Here is a 22,385-nt window from a genome sequence, read left to right as displayed (position 1 = left end):
ACAGCCATATGTAAAAGACTGAAATTAGAACACTCCTTAGCACCATACACAAAAATAAACTCAAAATGAATTAAAGACCTAGATATAAGACCAGATACTATACAACTCTTAGAGGAAAACATAGGCCAAACACTCTCTGACATAAATGACAGCAGCATTTTCTCAGATTCACCTCTTAGAGTACTGACAATAAAAACAAAAATAAGCAAATGGGACCTAATCAAACTTAAAAGTTTCTGCACAGCAAATGAAACCGTAAACAAAAAGAAAAGACAACCCACAGAATGGGAGAAAATCTTTGCAAATGCAAGGGATGCATCTCCAAAATTTATAAATACCTTCTGCAACTCCATACCAAAAAAAAAAAAAAACATCAAAAAATAGGCAGAAGATCTAAACAGACAATTCTCCAAAGAAGACATACAGATGACCAAAAAACACGTGAAAAGATGTTCAACATCACTCATCATTAGAGAAATCCAAATCAAAACCTCTATGAGGTACCACATTATACCAACGAGAATGGCCATCATCAAAAAGTCTACAAACAATAAGTGCTAGAGAGGGTGTGGAGAAAAATGATCCCTAGTACCCTGTTGGTGGGATTGTAAATTTGTGCAACCACTGTGGAAAACAGTATGGAGATTCCTCAAAAATCTAAAAATAGAACTACCATTTGATCCAGCAATCCCAATCCTGGGCATCTACCCAGAGAACACCATGACTCGCAAAAACACATGTACTCCAATGTTCATTGCAGCACTATTTGCAATAGCCAAGACATGGAAACAACCTACATGTCCATCAACAGAGGAGTGGATCCAGAAGATGTGGTACATATACACAGTGGAATATTACTCAGCCATTAAAAGGAATGAAATAGCTGTATTTTTAGTAACATGGATGGACCTAGAAATTATCATGTTAAGTGAAATCAGTCAGATAATGAGACACCAACATCAAATACTATCACTTACATGTGGAATCTGAAAAAAGGACAGACTGAACTTCTTTTCACAACAGATACTGACTCATAGACTTTGAAAAACTCATGGTTTCCAAAGAAGACAGGTTGGGGGTGAGGAGATGTACTGGGGGTTTGGGATGGAAATGCTGTAAAATTGGATTGTGATGATCATTGTACAACTTTATATATGTAATAAATCCATTGAGTAATATTAAATAAATACATAAAATATACGAAGGCAATAAGGTTAAAAAAAATTAACAAATGAAAATCATAGTTAAGATCTCCTGCCATGGTTGATAGCCAAGTGTCTGTTAAGCTGAGTTTTTCGAAGTAAGTTTATAGGAGTGGAAAAAGTGTGATTCAAGTGTGGTCAGATTTCACCACAGATTGCAACAGTGACTATAATAAGAATGCATTTATATGTCTGTAACTTACAAATGTTAAAAACACAATGGAGCATTAGATTAGATTAGGCTGATATAGTGTCTGCAAGGCACTTACCATATTCCGTATTTTTCTCTGTTCAAATGTTGACATCAAGAGTTTTCTTTATCTCAGAAGCAGCAACAAACTCCTGCAAAGTAATTTTAAATTATGAGTATACTTATGTATATTCATAGAAATATTTACCCAAATAATCAGCAGTTTTAAAAAACTATTTGCAGTACTTATTAAGAGATTTCAGTCTGGAAACAATCAACAAAATATTATATTGTCTGAAAGATTACTTGATTTTTATCGTGTTGATTTTTATCGAGTGCTGTCAAGACATCAAAATGTGCCGATTCACCATTGAAAAGTGTTAAGTTCGCATTTATTCTTTCATTCCCTAGGCTGACAGCTGGGTGGTGGTGTTCTTTTTTAAAGCACCTATTTGAGGTGCTAAGAGGTCTTAATTAGATAAATTAAACAAACACAGCATTAAGTTTCAGAAATGAAGTGTCAGAACAGATACTTTTTGATCTGCAGCTCACTAAGGGAGCAACAGTAAATTACAAGTAATATGACTGTGTTTCTCACCTCAGCATATTGGGTTTGAGAAATAGTTTTACTTTAGTAACTGCCCAAGATATTGCTCTGAATGATTGAGAAAGGAAGCATTATTTTCTAGAGACTCCCAGCTGCTTTCCTTTTAATTTTTCCTGTCTCTATTATGAATGAATGAATGTATCAATGAATGAGAAAGAAATACCAATGACCTCTCTGTGACCTCTATGTATGATATTATGGTTCTTACCTGGGAGGAACATGCTGTTAGCATGGCTAGCTAGGCAAGGTAAAACAAAAACAAAACAATAAATACCATGACAACAACAACAAGGAGTGACTCATTTCAAGTCAGTTCAACAAATCAGTATGCAAGGAAGGCAGTGGGCTGGTTATGAGAACCACAAAGGTCACTTGAAGGATTTATAATCCAATGAGAAGAAAGCAATACTGACATGTCTACAACTAATGATAAAACATGAAACAATAAACATGAGAGTCAAATTCTTTTTGAGTTGATGATGGTAGGTATCACTGAGGTAGAATGTGAACTCTACCTAAAGAAAAATAAGTATATACAAACATGGAGAGAGAGAAGAACCACCAGATTAAGAGACTAGTATGGGTTAAGAGGCAGAGGACCAAGTGTGATGGGAGAATCCAATGAGTGGATTTAAGCCTAGCCCAAGTCTAGGAGTAGGTAGGGGTAGGAGAAAAAAGAAGATCATGTATAAGGGGGGGATTAATGATTTTCATTTGATGGCTAATTGGGTTTGAAGTATCTATGGGAAATTCAGATCTAAAGCTTAGGGTGAATCTCCAAATTAGAGGTAAAGCTTGAGTCACCTGCACAAAGGTGCTAACTAAAGCTTTGGGAGCCTTGACATAGTCCTGAGTACAAAGCATGATTATGGTTAAAGAATAAACCTATGGAACACCTACATGTAAATGCAAGTAAGAATATGAGAATGAGAAGAAACATTCTGGGAAGCAGCAGGAGAACCAAGAGAGAATGTGTCTCAGGTACTATGGGAAGGTAAGTGTTTCATGAAAGAAGACAGTGGCAACACTGCTGAACAATGTGCGTGAGTAGTCAATTTAGATTTTAGAAAGTCATTTGCACTTTTTTTAAAATGATTTTTATTTTTTTCCATTATAGCTGGTTTACAGTGTTCTGTCAGTTTTCTACTGTACAGCGTGGTGACCCAGTTACACATAACATGTATACATTCTTTTTTCTCACATTATCATGCTCCATCATAAGTGACCCTAGTTTCCAGTGCCACACAGCAGGATCTCATTGCTAATCCCTTGAAAAAGACATATGCACCCGCATGTTCATTGAAGCACTATTCACAATAGCCAAGACATGGAAACAACCCAAATGTCCATTCGCACTCTTAAAGGAGCAGTTTCAGTGAAGTGATGTGGCAGCAAACCAGACTGCCAATTGGTTGGAGTAAATCAGTCAGTGCAGGGAATGGTCAAAATGAGAGGAGAAATAAGCAAAAAAAGTAGGGTGGGCAAGTTTTCTGGAGAGAAGAGCACATTACAAGAGGAGGCACATACATTAAAAAAAAACTTTAACATTATCAATTTATGAGTAGCACATTTTAAGTGTGGCTTTTCTGTGATATTCATTGAAGAGGTACATCAATCAAGCCTAAGATTTAAAAGCCCAGGCAAAGACTAGATCAATTAAATTTCAGCATCTATTCTGTGGAAATGAGCATTTGTGCTATAGAGTAGAAAGCAGACAGAACACTGTAAACCAGCTATAATGGAAAAAAATAAACATCATTATATAATAACAAAAAATAAAGTGTTTGTATATTAAAAAAAATCAGATGGGAGGGGGAGGGAGTGGGAGGGATCGGGAGTTTGGGCTTATCAGACACAACTTAGATTTACAAGGAGATCCTGCTGAGTAGCATTGAGAACTTTGTCTAGATACTCATGTTGCAACAGAACAAAGGGTGGGGAAAAAAATGTAATTGTAATGTATACATGTAAGGATAACTTGATCCCCTTGCTGTACAGTGGGAAAATTAAAAAATTAAAAAAAAAATAAATTAAATTAAATTTAACTAAATTTAAATTTGTTTCAAATATCTCAAGTTTGTTTATGAACGAACTGTATATCTAGTAATATAAACAGGTCCTGGAGTTTAGACCTAAGGAAAAAAAAAAATCAGCATCTAGAGTTGTCTAATACTACCTACCTACTGATTACTAAGAAAGAAAGCAAATAATGTGTGTGATTAAAAAAAAACTTTCATATTTAAAAACATTTTTGAGAAAGATGTACATTTATGTCAACAGAGATTTACAGTGCTCTGGAATACAAACTCTTCATAAATGTTTCAAAAGAATAATAGAAGACCAAACACCTGCAAAGAAAGAAAACAAGACATTTTCTGTCTTAAAAACAAAAAACAAAAACCCAAAACCAAAAAACAAAACAAAAAAACCAAACTCTAAAATATCCGCTCTTATCACATGGAAAGTCAGACTATTATTCAACAAAGCATTTGGAGAAACAAATGTTTTCCACTCAAGCAATCCTCACAAATATTCCTAAGATTATGAATACATTTCTCAAATGACATAATCACTGCTTACATATTAGACAAACTGAAATTGACATCCTACAAAATTACTGGTGCATGTGATCTGGGTAAGAGTCAGGATCATGATGTCATGATGGGCAAAGAAAGGCTAAGGAGAGGTCAGACTGGAGGAGACTAAGGGGATCTGAAGATTGGATTCTGGACCAAAAAAGGACTTCAGTGAGATGGCTAAAGAAACATGAGTTGGTCTATAGAGCAGGTGATAGAATTGTTTCAGTGTTAATTTTATTGTTTTAATAATTGTATCCTGGTCGTAAGATGTTAACATTTGGGGAAGCTGGTTAAAATTTATAACGGAATTTCTGCAGTATTTTTCAAACTCTTTTTTAAGTCTGAAATTATTTAAAAGCAAAAAGTTAAAAAAGAACAATTTCTAACTAGGAAAAGAAATGGTTGAAGAACCACATCTAGAGGGAATAAGAGACCAAACTTTGACCATGTCATTGTATGTATCATAGTGCTTTTTAATTAAGAAATTTTTTGCAACCAGCTGGAAAGTGTTCAAAATTAGGTGATGAGAAGAAAATATATTTAAAAATGCATGAGTCCTAAAAAAATTCTTTGTTCATACATGAAGTAACCTGTGTATTTCAGTTAAATGCTAATAAATAGAAATTCAGAATGTGATTTTCAACCTGGGGTTTCATGTGACTTTCCTTATGTTAATTAAAAAAAAAAAAAAGGATTAAGGCTAATTTTGAAGTTTCCTTGCCCCCAACTTTGAGTATCTACTCTGTATAAGAAAACTGTTTATTATAGGTAAAACATGGTCTCTGGCTACTGAAAGCGCCTAATCAATGTTGGGGGACTATTCATGTTTCTCAGTAACAGTATCTCACAGAATGTGTTATGACAAAGAAGCAAGCAAAGTCCTGTTGAGACACAGGAAAAAAAGGAATTTAATGGTTTGGGTGGAAGCTTAGACAAATAGCTGTTCATCAGAGAGACAAAAAGGAAAGGTCATAGGGAGGCAGGGTTGTCAGAGGCAGCAGAAAATTCTAATGGATAGGGATTGAGGCATGCAGGAGTAAAGGCATTTTGGGGAAGAGAAAAAGCCTAAGCAAAGTCATAGCATAGAAAATGACAGGATTTTCTTAATTCTCTAATTCAAGTGAGAGGTCAAGGAGTTCCAGAGTTGGAATTTCATTTCATAAGATGTGTGTAAGCCAGTTTGGGGCTTAAAGAGCCTTGGAGTTCCCAGAAGATTATATGCTGTAAGTAAAGACTAACTCTCACATTTAGGGCCAATTCTATTAAATGATGCTCAATATATTTCTGTCCCTAAATTCAGTGTATCTTCATAGAACCCAAAACGTAAGCATGTATTTTAGTTCCCACTCCAAGGAGGTACTAGCAAATTCCAGAGATGCTGGATCTTAATATATGTTTTGAGTGCAGTTTTGTAAGTAGTCAATTACAATTCACCAGCCCCTTCTAAATGATCGATAATTCAGATTACCCTACAGATTTCTAGACCAGGATCAAGCTGTTCACTGAGTTTTATAAACTGAAAAACTTTGTTGGGTTTCATTCTAGCAATAATTGCTAGGGTAATTGAGCAGCATTTGCTCCATGTAATATTAGAATACCAGAATATGTTAATTGCTCTGATATAAAAAGTATTCCCTCAGCAAATAAATTTGGTAAATATCGGATTAAGGAAGGTTAATTAGATTTCTTTGCTGCAGGAGGAATCAGAACCTTGAAAATGCTAATGACAAGTACGGCATTCAAGTGGAAGGTGAAAAGACATTACACAAATTGTTACACAAATTGTTACACAAATTCAAAAGAAATCTACTGATACACACAAGTGTTCTACATTTGAAAACGACATCAGATGCATATCTGCTTCACCTCATTTTAAGTCCATTACACATTCAATGGTATGGTTTAATGAAATATATATAAGTAAGGAGTTGTTCCAAAACAATTCAACTTCTGATGTCTGTAGTATTATAATTTCATTATTTAAAATTAACACTATCTATTGGAAAATTTTCTTTTCTTTGGGAAATGTCTTTTAAAGTAGAAATTAATGGAGTTACTGTTATGGCACAAAGGAAAAATGACCTCAGTTAGTATCCAAGAGGATGTGGGTTTGATCCCTGCCCTTGCTCAGTGGGTTAAGGATCCGGCCCTGCTATCAGCTGTGGTGCAGGCCTGTAGCTGCAACTCGGATTTGATCCCTAGCCTGGGAACTTCCATATGCCGTGATTGAGCAAGCCCCCCCCCCCAAAAAAAAAAGTACAAATTAGTGGGAAAAATTCGTGAATAGATATGTCCTTCCTTGTCATTTTCTTTCGCAAAAAGCTATTTTGTAAATGAGAAATCTAAATTTTATTCACCTTGTATCATGGTTAAATCATCTGAAACAGTCATTTAAATAATATTGACACAAAAAACAAAAGAAATACTGCAACAGAAAATCAGAAAAGCAAACCATTGGATAAATTTCAAAGAAAGTAAAATATAAGGGAGTTCCCGTTGTGGTGCAGTGGAAACAAATCCGACTGGGAACTGTGGGGTTTGATCCCTGGCCTTGCTCAGTGGGTTAAGGATCCGGCGTTGCCATTGCCATGAGCTGTGGTATAGGTCAAAGATGTGGCTCGGATCCGGTGTTGCAGTGGCTCTGGTATAGGCTGGCAGCTATAGCTCCGATTAGACCCCTAGCCTAGCAACCTCCACATGCCGTGGGTGCGGCCCTAAAAAGCAAAAAAAAAAAAAAAAAAAGAGTAAAATATAAGAAATGGAATAGCAGTTTGAAAATACTTATGTATTGCAAAAATAAATAAATTTCATTTAAAGTGGAGGTGGGAAGCCCCAAAAGAGGAGCTCTCATACATGTCACTCACCCCAGCTTGCAGACTTCATCAGGAAGGAAGATTTCCTGACCCAGCAATGGCAAACTTCCTCCCACCTGCAGCCAATGAAGAACCATCACAGCCCTCTGCAATTTCCTCCTTTCCTCAATAAAAGCAAGTCCTTCTCTGTTCTTCAGTCTTGCCTATGGTTCACCATACTTTGTCTTGAATTGCAATTCTCTGCTGTTCCTAAATAAACTTATTTTGCTGGTAAAGTAACAGCCAACATTTTTTTTTTTTTAAGATCAACATTACTTCACCTATCTCTAGATCCTAATACAAGCCAGCCATGATATGTTACAGCCATAAAAGAATTAAAGAACATCAACACTTTGGAATGATCTAGGAACTTCAGGTATTTGGATCTAAAAAAGGGTGGAATTTCCATGCAGATCACAGAGGTATATGGGAATCTCCATATGCTGTGAGAGCAGCCTAGAAAAGGCAAAAAAAAAAAAATCTCTTCCATGAATACAGACAATTCTGCCAGTGGGTGCACTTTGTCAAATAATTACCTTTTGAAAACCTTTTAAACAGTTCAACCACAATGATTACGTGCTAACATAACAGATGACGGGACATTGAGCAATTAACAGATTTAATAAAATATGTAGGACGATGAGCAAATGTTCATGTAGCATGTAAAAACTAAAAGCAAATTTTTTGAAGAAACAATAATAGAGTTCCCTGGTAGTGAAGTGGGTTAAAGACCTGGCTGTGTCACTGAAGTGGCTCCAGTCACTACTGTGGCGTGGGTTCAAACCCTGGATTGGGAAATTCTACATGCTATGGGTGTGGCCAAAATAAAAAAAAAATGAAACAAGATGAACACTGGATGGAAATATCTCATCTAAACTCATTTAGTCCAAGTTTTATAACTCAAATTCATTTTTTTCCCCTCAATTTTTTTTCCTCAATATTTCTATAAGCTCCAATGAGCATCCTCATATTGGCCAGGTTGAATCATTTCATTGTTTATTCAGGTTTTTTTATTAATTTGCTACTACTTTATAGCTCCTATCTTTCCAACTGGGTTGTAAGCTCCCAGAAGGCAAAATCATATTTTTGAACAACAATAACCAGATAGCTCTTAACTCACCAGTAATAAACATATGACCAACCCTTATTACATATGTGTGGGCTACTGGTTGATTGATCCACATGTAGTATCATCTGTGGTATCTGTGGATCTAACAACAGATTTCTGCTACCTTAAATTCATTCAGCTCTTTAGGATGACACTAAGGTAACAAGCAAAGAGATTAGCAAAGCACTTATTCTATACTCATATGTCATTTACAGTATCATGACCAGTTTTAATTTAAAAGTTAAAAGACATGGAAACAACTTAAATGTCCATCAGCAGATGAATGGATTAAGATGTGGTGTCTATATGCAATGAAATACTACTCAGACATAAAAAAGAACAAAATGATGTCATTCGCAACAACATGGATGAACTAGAGACTCTCTCTAAGTGAACTAAGTCAGAAAGAGAAAGACAAATATCATATGATATCACTTATATCTGGAATCTGATATACAGCACAAATGGTCCCTTCCACAGAAAAGAAACTCATGGACTTGGAGAACAGACTTGTGGTTGCCAAGGGGGAGGAGGAGGGAGTGGGACTGGCTGGGAGTCTGGGGTTAATAGAGGCAAACTATTGCATTTGGAATGGATATGCAATGAGATCCTGCTATACAGCATAGGGAACTATATTTAGTCACTTGTGATGGAACATGGTACAGGATAATGTTAGAAAAAGAATATATATTATATATATATATATATATGTATGACTGTGTCACTTTGCTGTACAGTAGAAATTGACAGAATACTGTAAATCAACTATAATGGAAAAAATAAAAACCTTTATAAAAAATAAAAAAGTAAAAGTTAAAAGAATAATTACATTTATACAAAGGGTACACATGTACGATTATAAATGCACTGTCCTTTGGAGAAATTTTCAAAGACATTTCAAAGACATTTTTTTCATATATTAACTCAAAAATTAGGGAAAATGACATGCATCATTATTAACATTTTCATGATACTGAAACTTACTTAAGCAATATTTCAGTGTTCAACATTTTGGTTATTTAAATTTTTTACTATAACTGTGTAAAAAATGTACTCTAAGCTAAATTTATGTGTTAAGATCATATTGTGAAAAAACATTAGAATTTTGTTTTTTTGTTTTTTTTGTCTTCTCTAGGGCTGCACCCATGGCATATGGAGGTTCCCAGGCTAGGGGTCTAATTGGAGCTGTAGCCGATGGCCTACGCCAGAGCCAGAGCCATGTCTGCGACCTACACCAGAGCTCATGGCAAGGCTGGATCCTTAACCCACTGAGCGAGGCCAGGGATCAGACCTGCAACCTAATGGTTTCTAGCCAGCTTCGTTAACCACCGTGCCACGATGGGAACTCCGGATATTTTTACATAAAATAAACATGTAAAGAAAGATGATCAGTGCTACCCTGTCTCAACCCATGTTCTGACATTTGCTCAATATTTGGAACTCAAATTTATAAATTAAGATTGAGTTTATTCAAGGAATTTTCATGGTAGTACTAAGTTCCGTGCATTTTGTTCATTTGTCTTTTTTTTTTTCTCATTATTTATTGCCTTCCATTCTCAGGCTGGGGCTTTCAGAAGACCCGTGAGTCAGCACTTGGGATGTCTGTGGTACAGTTTAAACATGTGATTATGTTAGAACCCAAGGGCATTTTGAATTTTTAGTTAGAGTAAAAAGTCCCTGTAGTAACTAAAATACATGAAATATGATGTATTTTTCCAACAAATGATGAGTCATCATTACCAGAGACATGCTATTTTCTCCTATAGGAGAATTATGAAGTTTAATCCTCAAAAAACAAGCTCAAAATAATTATATTTAATGTACTTGTGTTTTGAATGGCATCTCAATGGTCATAAAATGGCCTTTTCCCCTTTCATTCCAAAACATATCTCTACCAATTAAATCTAGAATCTAAAAGAATTAAATTTACTTTCATAAATTATCTCTTTAGAAAAATGTTTTTGAGAATCATCTGGATACTATTCAGGGCTTCAATATTCTGACAACCTAAGAGAGAAATCAAATTAAAAGGGTACAGACATTTATCAGTAGTGAAAATTTCATACCAAGTATAAAAGAGAAACTAGTAAAAAATCTACTTATAAACCATTTTTAGTTTGAGAAGAGTTATGGCAATTTAAAATATGTAAACTATCTTGAATGTTATTCAAGTAATAAGTGCCAACTATTTAGATATTTTAAGATTTTAAGATGCTCAGCATTTTTACTGGCATGTTTAATAAAATGTTCTCTTTTTAATTGAAGAATGCATTTTCAAAGGCTACTAGTAGAATGACTGAAGGTATATTAAGTTTTATGGCATTTTAAAAAATGTAATAGCCACATGTATAATTTTACTTAATATCCATAAGTTTAATTTTATATCTTCTATATATCGTATTTGAGTCAGCTTTCAACATTGAAAAAAAATTCAAGTTAAACATCCAGAATAATTTCACAGAAGTAGAATTCTTTGGGATTCTACTTGAAAAGTCTACAGTTAAAAAATAAAAAGGAAAGGAAGAACAGACAAAGAAACAGGAAAGAAGGAAAGGATGAACAAAATAAGAAAACAAAAGGGATTAAAATATATACCTCTATGTAACACCAACACATATTATTAAAAGTGTTTCCCATTCATGTCTCGAATTGGCTCGATGTGTAAATATTTAATGGTAAGGCAGTAAGATACTCCTTGAAATATTTATAAATAAACAATCATTCGGAAGCTACCTCCATCATGAACAGGAGAGAGGGTATTTTAGGGGAAGAAGGGGAATTTAAAAGAGATATTATCAATTTTTAGATCATATGCTTGTATTCCCAAGAGCATAATAAACCTGTCCTAGATAAACTTGTTCTAATTCCGGGTAGAATACAATTGAGGAAAAAATTGTTTTCATGTCCAAACTCCCTGTTCTTGTCCTCATCAGAAAGGTAGAATTTATAATCTCACATTTTAAAGAAATTCAATAAAAACAACTTTTACTTGCATATTAAATACATACTAAAACACAGAAGAGATTGTTTTCTTGGATGTATGTTGATCCATCTACTTTGAGAAGAGGAAAGCAGTTCCTAAAAAACCATATTATCTATCACTCGACATCTCTTTTATGATGCAAAAGGAGTTCTTTACTTAAAAATTTGCATTTGTATTTCTTTAATATTTCAGCGGCTATATGCTTATTCGCCTAGGCTAAACTTAAAAAAAATTCACAATTTCTTTTTACTTCAAACTCTCACCATTTATTTACTTACAATCTGTAATTTTTATTAAGTTTTTCTGAAGTATATTTGATTTACAATGTTGTATTAGTTTCAGGTGTATAGAAAAAATGATTCAGTTTTATATATACATATGTATATATACATATTCTTTTTCAGATTCTTTAGATTCTTTTCCCTTATAGGTTATTATAAGATATTGAATAGAACTCCCTATGCTATATAGTAGGTCCTTGTTATTTATTTACTTTATATGTGGTAGTGTATATATGTTCATCTCAAACTCCTAATTTATCCCCCCTCCTTTCCCCTTTGGTAATCATGTTTGCTTTCTGCATCTGTGAGTTTATTTTGTAAATAAGTTCATTTGTATCAGTTTTTTAGATTCCACATATAAGTGATGTCATATAATATTTATATCTGTCTGATTTACTTCACTTAGTGTGATAATCTCTAGATCCATCCATGTTACTACAAATGGCAGAATTTTATTATTTTTATATAGGTTTATATATGTACCACCTCTTCTTTATCCATTCCTCTGTCAGTGGACACTTAGGTTGTTTCCAGGTCTTGGCCATTGTAAATATTGCTGCTATGAACCCTGGGGTGCATGGAGCTTTTCAAATGAGTCTTTGCTTTTTTGTTCTTTTTTATGGCTGCATCCACAGCACATGGAAGTTCCCAGACCAGGGGTCAAATCTGAGCTACAGCTGCCAGCCTACACCACAGCCACAGCAACGTGGGATCTGGGCCTCGTCAGCAACCTACACCAAAACTCATGGCAATGCTGGATCCCTGACCCACTGAGTGAGGCCGGGAATCAAACCCACATCCTCGTGGATACTAGTCAGATTCGTTTCCACTGTGCCAGAGTGGGAACTCCCAGTTATTTTTTCTGAATATATGCTCAGGAGTAGGATTGCTGGATCATATGGTAGGTAATTCTATTTTTAGTTTTTTAAGGAATCTCCATACTGTTCTCCATTGTAGCTGCACCAATTTACATTCTCACTGACAGTGTAGAAGGGTTCCCTTGTCAATACCCTCTCCAACATTTATTATTTTCAGACTTTTTGATGATGGCCATTCTGACTGGTGTGAGGTGATACTTCATTGTAGTTTTGATTTGCATTTCTCTAATAATTAGCAATGTTGACCATATTTTCATGTGTTTTTTGGCCATTTGAATGGCTTCTTTGGAGAAATGTTATGTTTAGGTCTTCTGCCCATTTTTTGATGGGGTTGTTTGGGTTTTTTTCGATATTGAGCTCTATGAGCTATTTGTATGTTTAGGAAAATAACCCAATGTAGGTCACATCGTTTGCAAATATTTTTCCCCAGTCTGTAAGTTATTTTACAATATGTGCTTTTAAAGGAATTATTTAAGAATCATTTTATAAAGGCTATTTTAATATAAATTAATAAAAATACCATTTATACCTTGTATAGATATAGTTCAGATAACTGAAATCAAAACTCTTGGTGAAACGCTCTTCCTGAAAAAAATATATTTAGTAAATGCAAACTATGAATTTACCTCAAAAGGCATTTTATGAACAAAGTATGAGTACACATTACTATTGTTAACTTTCTTCTGTACAAATGTTTTAACTTCTTTGTAGCCAGTCTTGATTTAGGGGAAAAAAAATAAAAAGGAACCTTTCAAATTTTCTCCACTACTATACTGTTTAGAGGTGTTATCTAAACACATATTAAATTTTAATTTGCAATATATAAGAAGATTATTTCACTGTGGAAGAATTCTTTATAATTAGAAAAAATGGGTAATTGGGAAGAGGCTAATGCTTGCAAACAATAAAATTGTAGATTTTCTCATGTTGAAACAACATCAAAGCAACCAGGCTCTTTGTTAGGTGGGTGCAAAAGGTTCAAAAGCATAAGTAAAAATGTCCTCATGAGACCACCTGGCTTTTGTTTCTTTTAATATTGCTTGTTTAACATATGGCAGCAATCAGGCACAAAGCACTACGGTTCACTCCTTTTTTAAGCACCCCATCTTACAGTAATTGTTCTTTTGAAAGAGAAGGGTCCTTAGTTACAGAAATGGGCATGATTTTAGAATAGAAAAGCCTCACCCCAAAGGATAGCCTTGTCCATTGCACTGACACAGATTTCAGCTTAGAAAGTAGAATGTAAATACTTCTTAATTAATCAGTAGTTACCCCCCTAAAAGTAGACTTTTTTAGCAATATTAAAAATACCAGTTTTAAGATAAAAACTTCATTTAAAATATTATTTTTGATTCATCAAATTATCTGTCACAATACTTAGTATAATTCACTGGGTATCTCTGAGTTCTACATATTTGTTCTCGGATATAAAATATTTACAACAGAGCCTGATCGTATTAGGCTATTATTTTTATTGTCATTTTTTGACAGATAATGTCTGATGGAGAGCACTTCAATAAAAATTGAAAGAGTAAAATCTGTAGTCATGTTAGATTTTCAAATAGTTATCCTAGTTGAATATACATTTATAGGAAGTCATTACATTCTGATTATTTCCTAAGTAATGTGGGAAGATTTTTTCACTCAGAATAGAGTTTTTCCTCCATTTTCAAGGCATTTATAAAATACATCCTCTCATGTCTGTTATCATTTCTGCCTCAAGGCTCCAACAGCTGCTATCAAGAATTAGTTAGAAAGCTCTGAAGAAGAGACAGTTCTCTTTAAATTGCACATAAATGAATTTTGTTTTCCAGTAGCTAATAGGAATCAAAGATACCAAACAAACCAAAAGTACAATTAATGCATTTTAAGCAAATGCACTCATGAGAATTTTCTGCAGTTAATATACCAAATACATCAACTTTTACGCGAGCAAATGGTCAGTTCCATGGAAATTACCATAGGACAAGAACTAACATTAGGCATGGCAAGAGGACCAACTGTGAATAAAGAAATAAGAGAATAAAACAGGGAGTTCCCTTGTGGCTCAGCAGAATCAAATCCAACTAGTAACCGTGAGGTTGTTGGTTTGATCCCTGAACTCACTCAGTGGGTGAAGGATCTGGTGTTGCCATGAGCTGTGGTGTTACAGGTCGCAGATGTGGCTCGGATCTGCCATTGCTGTGGCTGTGGCGTAGGATGGCAGCTGTAGCTCCGATTCAACCCCTAGCCTGGGAACTTCCATATGCCCCGGGTATAGCCTTAAAAAGCTAAAAAAAAAAAAAAAAAAAAACAAGTTTTCATACAGATATAGGAAAGGGGGGGGGTCTTAACTCTTGGCTCAATATTTCATCAATACATTATATGGAGGAATTAGTGGGAAACTGTAGGACCACATAGAGGTATGCACCTTTTAAATAAATTGCAATTAAAGAATATTTATGTATGCTTAACTATTAAGAAAGCTTTGATGTAATCAATAGGGTTTTTTCCCCCTTTTCTCAACTAATTTTTTGTGGGTTTTTTGGTATACAAATCCACATCAAGGACATTTTCCATACTGGGGTTCAGAGTGCTCAGACAAAATAAAAAATTCCTCTTACAAATGCTTTTAAAACAAATGTCATGCCTGGAAAGGTATGCCATATGTTCTGTAAGAACTTCTAATTCAACGATGCTTCAACAAAAGCATGTCTTAATAGTCTTCATCAAACAATATTACCAAAACCAGTTTTCATTAATAAGGCTGGAAGAATTAAAGTACACTGTTCCTTGGATACACACAACAACCTGATAATTGTAATCATCCTGAAAATGAATAAAATCATAAATAGGAAGATAGAAAACATATACAGAACTATTAAAATCTGTGTTTTTCAAAAATAATTATTTGATAAGCTATCACCTTGTGCTTGTAATGAGTAGTATAAGACAGAAATTAGATAGAAACCAAGAAAAAATTGTATGTAAGTAATAGCTGAGAGAACAAAGATGTTCCAGAAAGGTATTTAAAATTAGTAGCAGGAATTAGAGACACCAGCAGAAATAGCTGCTTTGAGCTGCATTCATAAGAAAAGGATCTGGCTAAGAAAATCATTGAATATTAGTGTCTAGAGAAGGGAAGTCTTTAAGATTCTGCTCTAGCTCCTCCTGCCACACACAGAATGGTTAAATATAATATTCTGGAAAGAATTCTGCAGCTTTCCCAAGCAAGTTCAAGGCTCTTGTGCAATATTTTCAAGAATTTGGGTCAGATGTCTGGATTGCAATTATTTACTTCTCTTTATCCCAAACTAGAATGTGAGCTTTCTCAGGATTAGAACAATACTTTAGTCATCTTGATACTTCCCAAGCCTAATGATAGGACCTATAATGTAGTATTTACTCAAATATTTCCTATTGTTAGCTCTGCTAAGACCTATATATTTATTAAGCCTCTCAGTATTTGTTTTAGGATTATCTACTTTATTCTCAGATTTTTTGCAAGTATTTTAGGCTACATCTTAATTACCCTGAAGAAACAAGTTCAAGAGCCTTTTAATATGTGGAAGAACCCAGACTTTGCCTCTAAATTTTATTCCATTTTTTTCTAGGCATACTTTGAGGCTCCATGTTACATAGTCTCTCTATTAAAGTGATTAACACATTCATGAATCCAGAAATGGTTATTACCTATTCTCTTTATTGTCTCTTAGCCTTTTAAATGTTCCAATTTCTAGTTCTGAGCAATATAAAATTAAATTAAATAAAAATAAAATAGTATAGCTGAGTTACTGTTAAGCTTTCAGATCACCAGATTAAAGTCAGAATCATGCCATTCTTTCAAAAACAGGAATGACACTGAACTAAACGGGCAGGTGGTTATAATTCTGTCATTGAATAAAAAATGTTGTCATAGGAAATTCCCATTGTGGCTCAGCAGTAAAGAGCCCAACTAGAATCCATGAGGATGCAGGTTCGATCCCTGGCCTTGCTCAGTGGGTTAAGGATCCGGCATTGCGGTGAGTTGTGGTGTGGGTTGCAGATGCTGCTCAGATCCCATGTTGCTGTGGCTGTGGCATGGGTAAAATGGCTAAAATAGATGTTCGCCTAACAAAAGAGAAGTTGAAAATATACTTGTGTATACAGTGCATGTACACACACATTCATATTTGTATATACATTTTTGTGGGTTTACACACACACACATATTATGCATGTTCACGCAGAAAAAAAAAATCACAAAGAATGCTAGGTGGTAGATAGGTATTTTATATTAGCAAGTGGTTTTCTTTCTCTGAACTGAGACAATGCTGTGCTAGAGGAAGTCTTGGGTTAACACACAGTACGAGGCCTTGATTCACTCCCTGAAAGGACACTTAAGACTAAGAGCAGGGTAAAAAGAGGGGAAAGGGGATAAGACAAGGGAATATTTTCTCCAAAAATGTAACAGCATGTAGAAAAGCCAAAAGCATAGACGGGGTTGGGTCCAGTGGAAGATTTTTTTTTTTTTTAATTCTCTATCCTTGACTCACAGATGGAGGGTGGGGTGGAGGGAAAGTGGTGAGAGGTCGCGGAGGCCCCTGGCTGTTGATGCTGGACCGCTTCCTTCTTTTGGACACTGTGGCTTTCTCAGAGGTGGTGAAGGAGGAAACCCACTAAGGAGCAGGAATGGAAAGCAGTCAAGTCCTGCAAACCCTAGGTGCCTCAGAGGCAGTGCTGGCAGGCGGCCCTGTGCAGACCCAGGGGTTGCAGCCTTGGGGTCCCATCCCCGTCCGCCAGCAAGCTCAGAAAGCTCGTCTGGTGAAGGCTACAACAGGATGGAGGTGAAATCCAAATGGTAGCATCCTAAGGTTTCGCCCATGAGCGTAAATAAAGAGGGAAAAGTTCTCTCTTGTCTGTTTACCAAATTTTTTTGTACTTAAAATAACCAGTCTTTTCATCCTCAGAACTAATGACTTACGGCAGTTATAAACAAAGTGTCCATTTGAAATTCAGAGTTTAGTCTGAATGGCTAGGGGGCAACCCTATTTAGCAGCACAAATTATGTCTAAATATGGAAAAAGACAGGTAGGTAGTCAGTGTAGAAAATTATACTGAAAGATCTTTTTCCTTTGGCTGACAGACCTGGCGCTTTGAGAGTAAGCATGAGGGGGTTAGTTATCAGGGAAAAGTTGTCCTCCTGAGGGGACTAAGAAGACAGGGACACAGGAAAGTTCTTTGGAGCTGAGAAACAGTCTCGTGTTCACTCTGCTAAGTTCTGTTTTGAGTTTTTTGTTATTTTATATCCCGCAGATGTTCCAATAAAATCATGGTTAAAAATATGAATAGAAACCTTGAGGCTGGTTTTGTGACATCTGGTTACATAGTATAGGTGATCCCTAGTAACTTTCCATAGCTAATACTTGTTATCAGAAGATTATGGGATAAGCCATCCAAACTCTCGAAGTCTCCTTTGCCTCTTCTATAAAATGTGGATAGTGATGATACCAGCCACTAATGGCCATTAAGGAGACTTTGATAAGAACCTGCAAAAGCAAAGATAAAGTATGATACAAAGGATACATGCTGTTATTTGGGGGAGAGAATTTTATTTGGAATGCCAAATGCGAATAATGAGTTTAACTCCAAAACAGCTATGTATCCTTGGAAAAGAAGAAAAGTGGAAGACAATTTAGATTGTATTATTAAGCAGAGGTAGCACGCAACCAAACATAGGTATGACTTAATAATGTTGGTATAGTGTCTACTGTTGCTAATAAAACTATCAAGAAGGTAAATGTAATACATTCTATAAAATATGAGGTCCAGGCCTCTTGTCTACTTTATAAATTAACAAAACAAAACAAAATGAAACAATGAAACAAAAAAACAAGTCCTCAGACGTAAGTATTATCTGATCTAATGATGTCATGGAAAGGGCTTAATATATGATTGGTTTGGTTCCCAGGAGTACAGAATCAATACAACTGACAAAGAAGGGGGAGGAACAGGACACTGTTGAAATCTCAGGCTGGAGCTTAAGGAAGTTGCTCACTCTTTCCATTACAAATGAGGCAGAACACCAAACAGAGGGCACAAGAATAAAGACCAGAGTTCGGAGGAGTTTCTACTCCCAGGAAAGGGCCAGAAAGCCAATTACCATCTCAGAAGTACCCCTAGGGTTACAACCCATTCACCTGGTCCACAAAAGACAGATAAGTCTCCTTTGAGAATGGATAGGCCTGGCACTATATATTGCGGTAGAAGTTATCAGATAGACAGAAAACTCAATTGATGCACACTGAATACTCCAAGACATATTCAGGGATATTCACACTTTCTTTCACATCTTGGTTTATCAAAGTAGTTGCTCTTTCCCCCTTCATATTTAATCACTGAATGAACAACCCATTTGCAGCAGCTCCAGAGGGTTCTGCTCAAGGGACATTGTCCCCTTCTCTCCATGGGCAAAACCCAAAGGAGTGTAAGCTGATTCACCTCCTGGCAGCTGTAATAACCCTGGAATAGGAGCTTATGAGATGGCAAGAAAGTGTCCCCAAGCCACTTTGGAATAGCTATCAGTGACATTTTAAGTCCAAAAAGTGTACATTTATTCCTCACCCTCCATTTCTACTGTCCCTGCATTGGTCTGTTTTAAAAATTTATTCTCAAAATGTTTGTTAAGCATCTATTCTATGTCAGACCACTTACTAAAAAATGATGGATTCAGTTCCCACCTTCATTTCCATTAAAGATATTTGTCTCAAAATACAAAAGGCTGGTGAAACAGTTAAAATGCCAAGGTAGAAAAACACCCTCCTCACAGGCTCTATTAAGTCAATTTGAAGTGCACAGACATTTACAACTCGAGCAGCTCTGTGAGGGAGCCTAACTGAAGGGTAAGACACAGGCTTCTAGAGTCTTGAAGACATGCCCAAGGTCACACAACCTGGGATGGAACAGCTGACCAGATCAGATCTCAGATGAGGCATTACTGCCTGGTTCTCTTAAGTTGTGCTACATCAGTGGTTTTCAAATGTTTGTTTCATTTAACTTGAATATAGGACCCTTTGCTTAAATTATATATTAGTAGAGATCCCAACATAAAAATGGATATAAGAAAAAGCTCCCATTAGCATCAGACCCAGAGTCAGCTAGTTGTGTCAGTCCACCTCACCCCTCTGATGGTCACCTTGTCACTTGGTGGCGAGGTCCTCAGACTCTTGGGGAAAAGTCCCACATCACTTCTCCCATAAAGGTCAAGGTGGAAGAAAGATCTAAAACTCTTAGAACACTTAAAATGTGTGCTTAGCTCTTGCTAGAGGCTGAATATTTGTATCTCCACCTCCTTCCACACTCATATGTTGAAGCCTAATTGCCCTGTGGTGGCATTTGGAGGTGGGGCCTTTGCGAGGTAATTAGGCTTGAATGAAGTCACTAGCATCTAGCCCTTGAGGATGTGATTAGTGTCTTTATAAGAAAAGGAAGAGCCCTCTTTCTCTCTCTACCATGTCAGAATATAGAAGGAAGTCACCCTCAGCCTGCCAACCATTAAGAAGTTCTCATCAGACACTGAGTTTGCCAGCACCTTGATCTTGGACTTCTTAGCCTCCAGAATCATGAGAAATAAAATCCAGGTGTTTAAGCTGCCTAGTCTTCGGTATTTTGTTACAGCAGCTCAAACTGATGGAGGCAGTTCCATTGTTTTTGCACTTGGCTATGGCACTGAAGAAAGGGAAGACCACACTAAACAGAAGAAAGAAGAGATATTCATTCTGTGCTATTAAGTAAAATGGCATAATCATTTTTTCCTCCAAAGCAAATTTTTATAAAGGGATTTAAAATCTTTTCAAAAGAACTCCAACCTTTGCATACTGATCATCACATGTCTACAACTACCATGTTAATGTAGTAAAGAAACTCAGAAGCCCCAAATTAACTCTGAAATCATAACTATATACCCTTGGGGGGGAAAAAAAAACAAAAACAAATGAAGGACCAAATAACAAACTGATGAAACAGAGCAAACCAGGAAAACAAAAAGTTGTTTTTTTAAAAAAATCTTTAATTAAAATGGTAGTTTAAAGATTTCAAATAACTTGCGTCTTCATTTGTTTTAAACTTAGATCTTTTGATGTCTCTAATTAATCCATTTAGCTCTTTTGTGTCAGAATTAAATTGAAGATTGTAGATTAGAAAAAAAACATAAATTGTAGATTGTAAAAATTTGTAGGATATTGCTTGTGAGAGGACGAGCACTTTCAAGGAATTAACTTTCATGAAATTCCTTTACATAACAAATACATCCTAAAGCTCTTTGCTCTTGTAATAGTGCTTTTTAATGTATTATTTTTTTAAATCTCTTAAATGAAATGGAAGAATGTTTTATTTTGAGTCTTTTCTTACTTTATATTGCACAGGTGTTCCAATAAAATTTTCAAGTTGCAAACATAAATTCTGGTTTTGTAATATTTGTTTATACACCATATGAATGGTTCCTAACAACTTTCCATAGTCAATATTTGTTTTTGGAAAAACTATTTATTATCCTTTATAAAGATTTTTAAAAGACAAAGCTAATTTCGTTTGACAGATATGCCTGAATCAGTGTTAACACCCCTGTATCTCCTCGGTGTCCCTTAGGTTTATCACAGAAGGAATGACTAGTATATAATAAAATTCACAATCACTCAGTAAAGCAGTTTTGAATCTATTGCTATAACTTTTATTGAGAAATTTTAGATGGGAAATGGGGCTATTTAAAAAAAATTATTTGAAGGTTGGCTTACATTTGAGGAGTTCAGTTTAAGAATATTACCCTCTGAATATATCCTACAGGTCTTAACTCTAAGTTAATTATCTGTGATCATGGGGATGTCACTATATCTTTGGGACTGAGTTCTTGTGAAATGAAAGGACTGGATCAGACTGCATCTAGGAATATCCTTCAATTACTCTTAGAAGAGTGGGCCATATGAAGGATATGGTCCTCGAGCTGGGTTCTAAAGAACCAGAATGATTTTAATATGGCATGGGTGATTTTTCTTCTGGTTTCCATCATGTTAATTTCCAGTTGCTCTCTACTTTTCAAAGGACACCACTTGTTAGAATACAATTCCAAGCCACACTGCAAAGCCAAAGAGCACATTCTGATTCATCACCATGTTTCTATCACCATGAGCTTAAAGAAAACTTCTGCGGTAGGTAAACTCATCTACTCCCTCACCATATCCTGATCACACAGCATCCCTATGGCATTACTAACTATCCCATCATTCTAGGACTCTCACTGGGATGTACCTCCCTCTTCTTTCAAATTACACTTGCTCTTCAGCTACTTCTCTGTAAAGTTTTCTTAAATGCATATGCCAATCTTCTACTTACCATCTCTTGATGGTTCCTGTTGCCTTTGGGATACAATCCTGTCCCTTCACAAAAGCCTTTGTGATATGGCTCCTGCCTTTAGCTTCATTTATGAATGTATTTTAACAGATAGTTAATAATAATTTATTATGTACCAGGCAGTGGGCCAAAATGATGAATCAGACAGGCAAAGTCTCTGTCATCACAGAACTTAGTGCCAGTGATAATAAGCAAGTAAACAAACGTATTGAGAAAATAATTCCAGATAGTGCTATGAAGAAAATAAAGCAGGAATATACACACACACACACATATATGCATATATATGTATATATACATCTCTAATATATATATTAGAGATGAGGAGAAGGAGTAGATCTT

General features: G+C 35.5%; 1 long non-coding RNA gene across 1 annotated transcript in view; it reads right to left on the bottom strand.

Moving 5' to 3' along the window:
- LOC125135060 (uncharacterized) overlaps positions 1-22,385 on the bottom strand; it is a 294,915-nt gene that overhangs the window by 227,723 nt on the left and 44,807 nt on the right. The window contains exon 2 of the long non-coding RNA XR_007136895.1: positions 1,472-1,544. This is a non-coding gene — a long non-coding RNA (uncharacterized LOC125135060). The remainder of the gene's footprint in view (positions 1-1,471; positions 1,545-22,385) is intronic.

This window comes from Phacochoerus africanus, chromosome 1 (assembly GCF_016906955.1).
Source record: "Phacochoerus africanus isolate WHEZ1 chromosome 1, ROS_Pafr_v1, whole genome shotgun sequence".
Lineage (NCBI taxonomy): Eukaryota > Metazoa > Chordata > Mammalia > Artiodactyla > Suidae > Phacochoerus > Phacochoerus africanus.
Note: the sequence above shows the minus strand (reverse complement) of the source record. Positions and strands in the feature narration are given on the sequence as shown.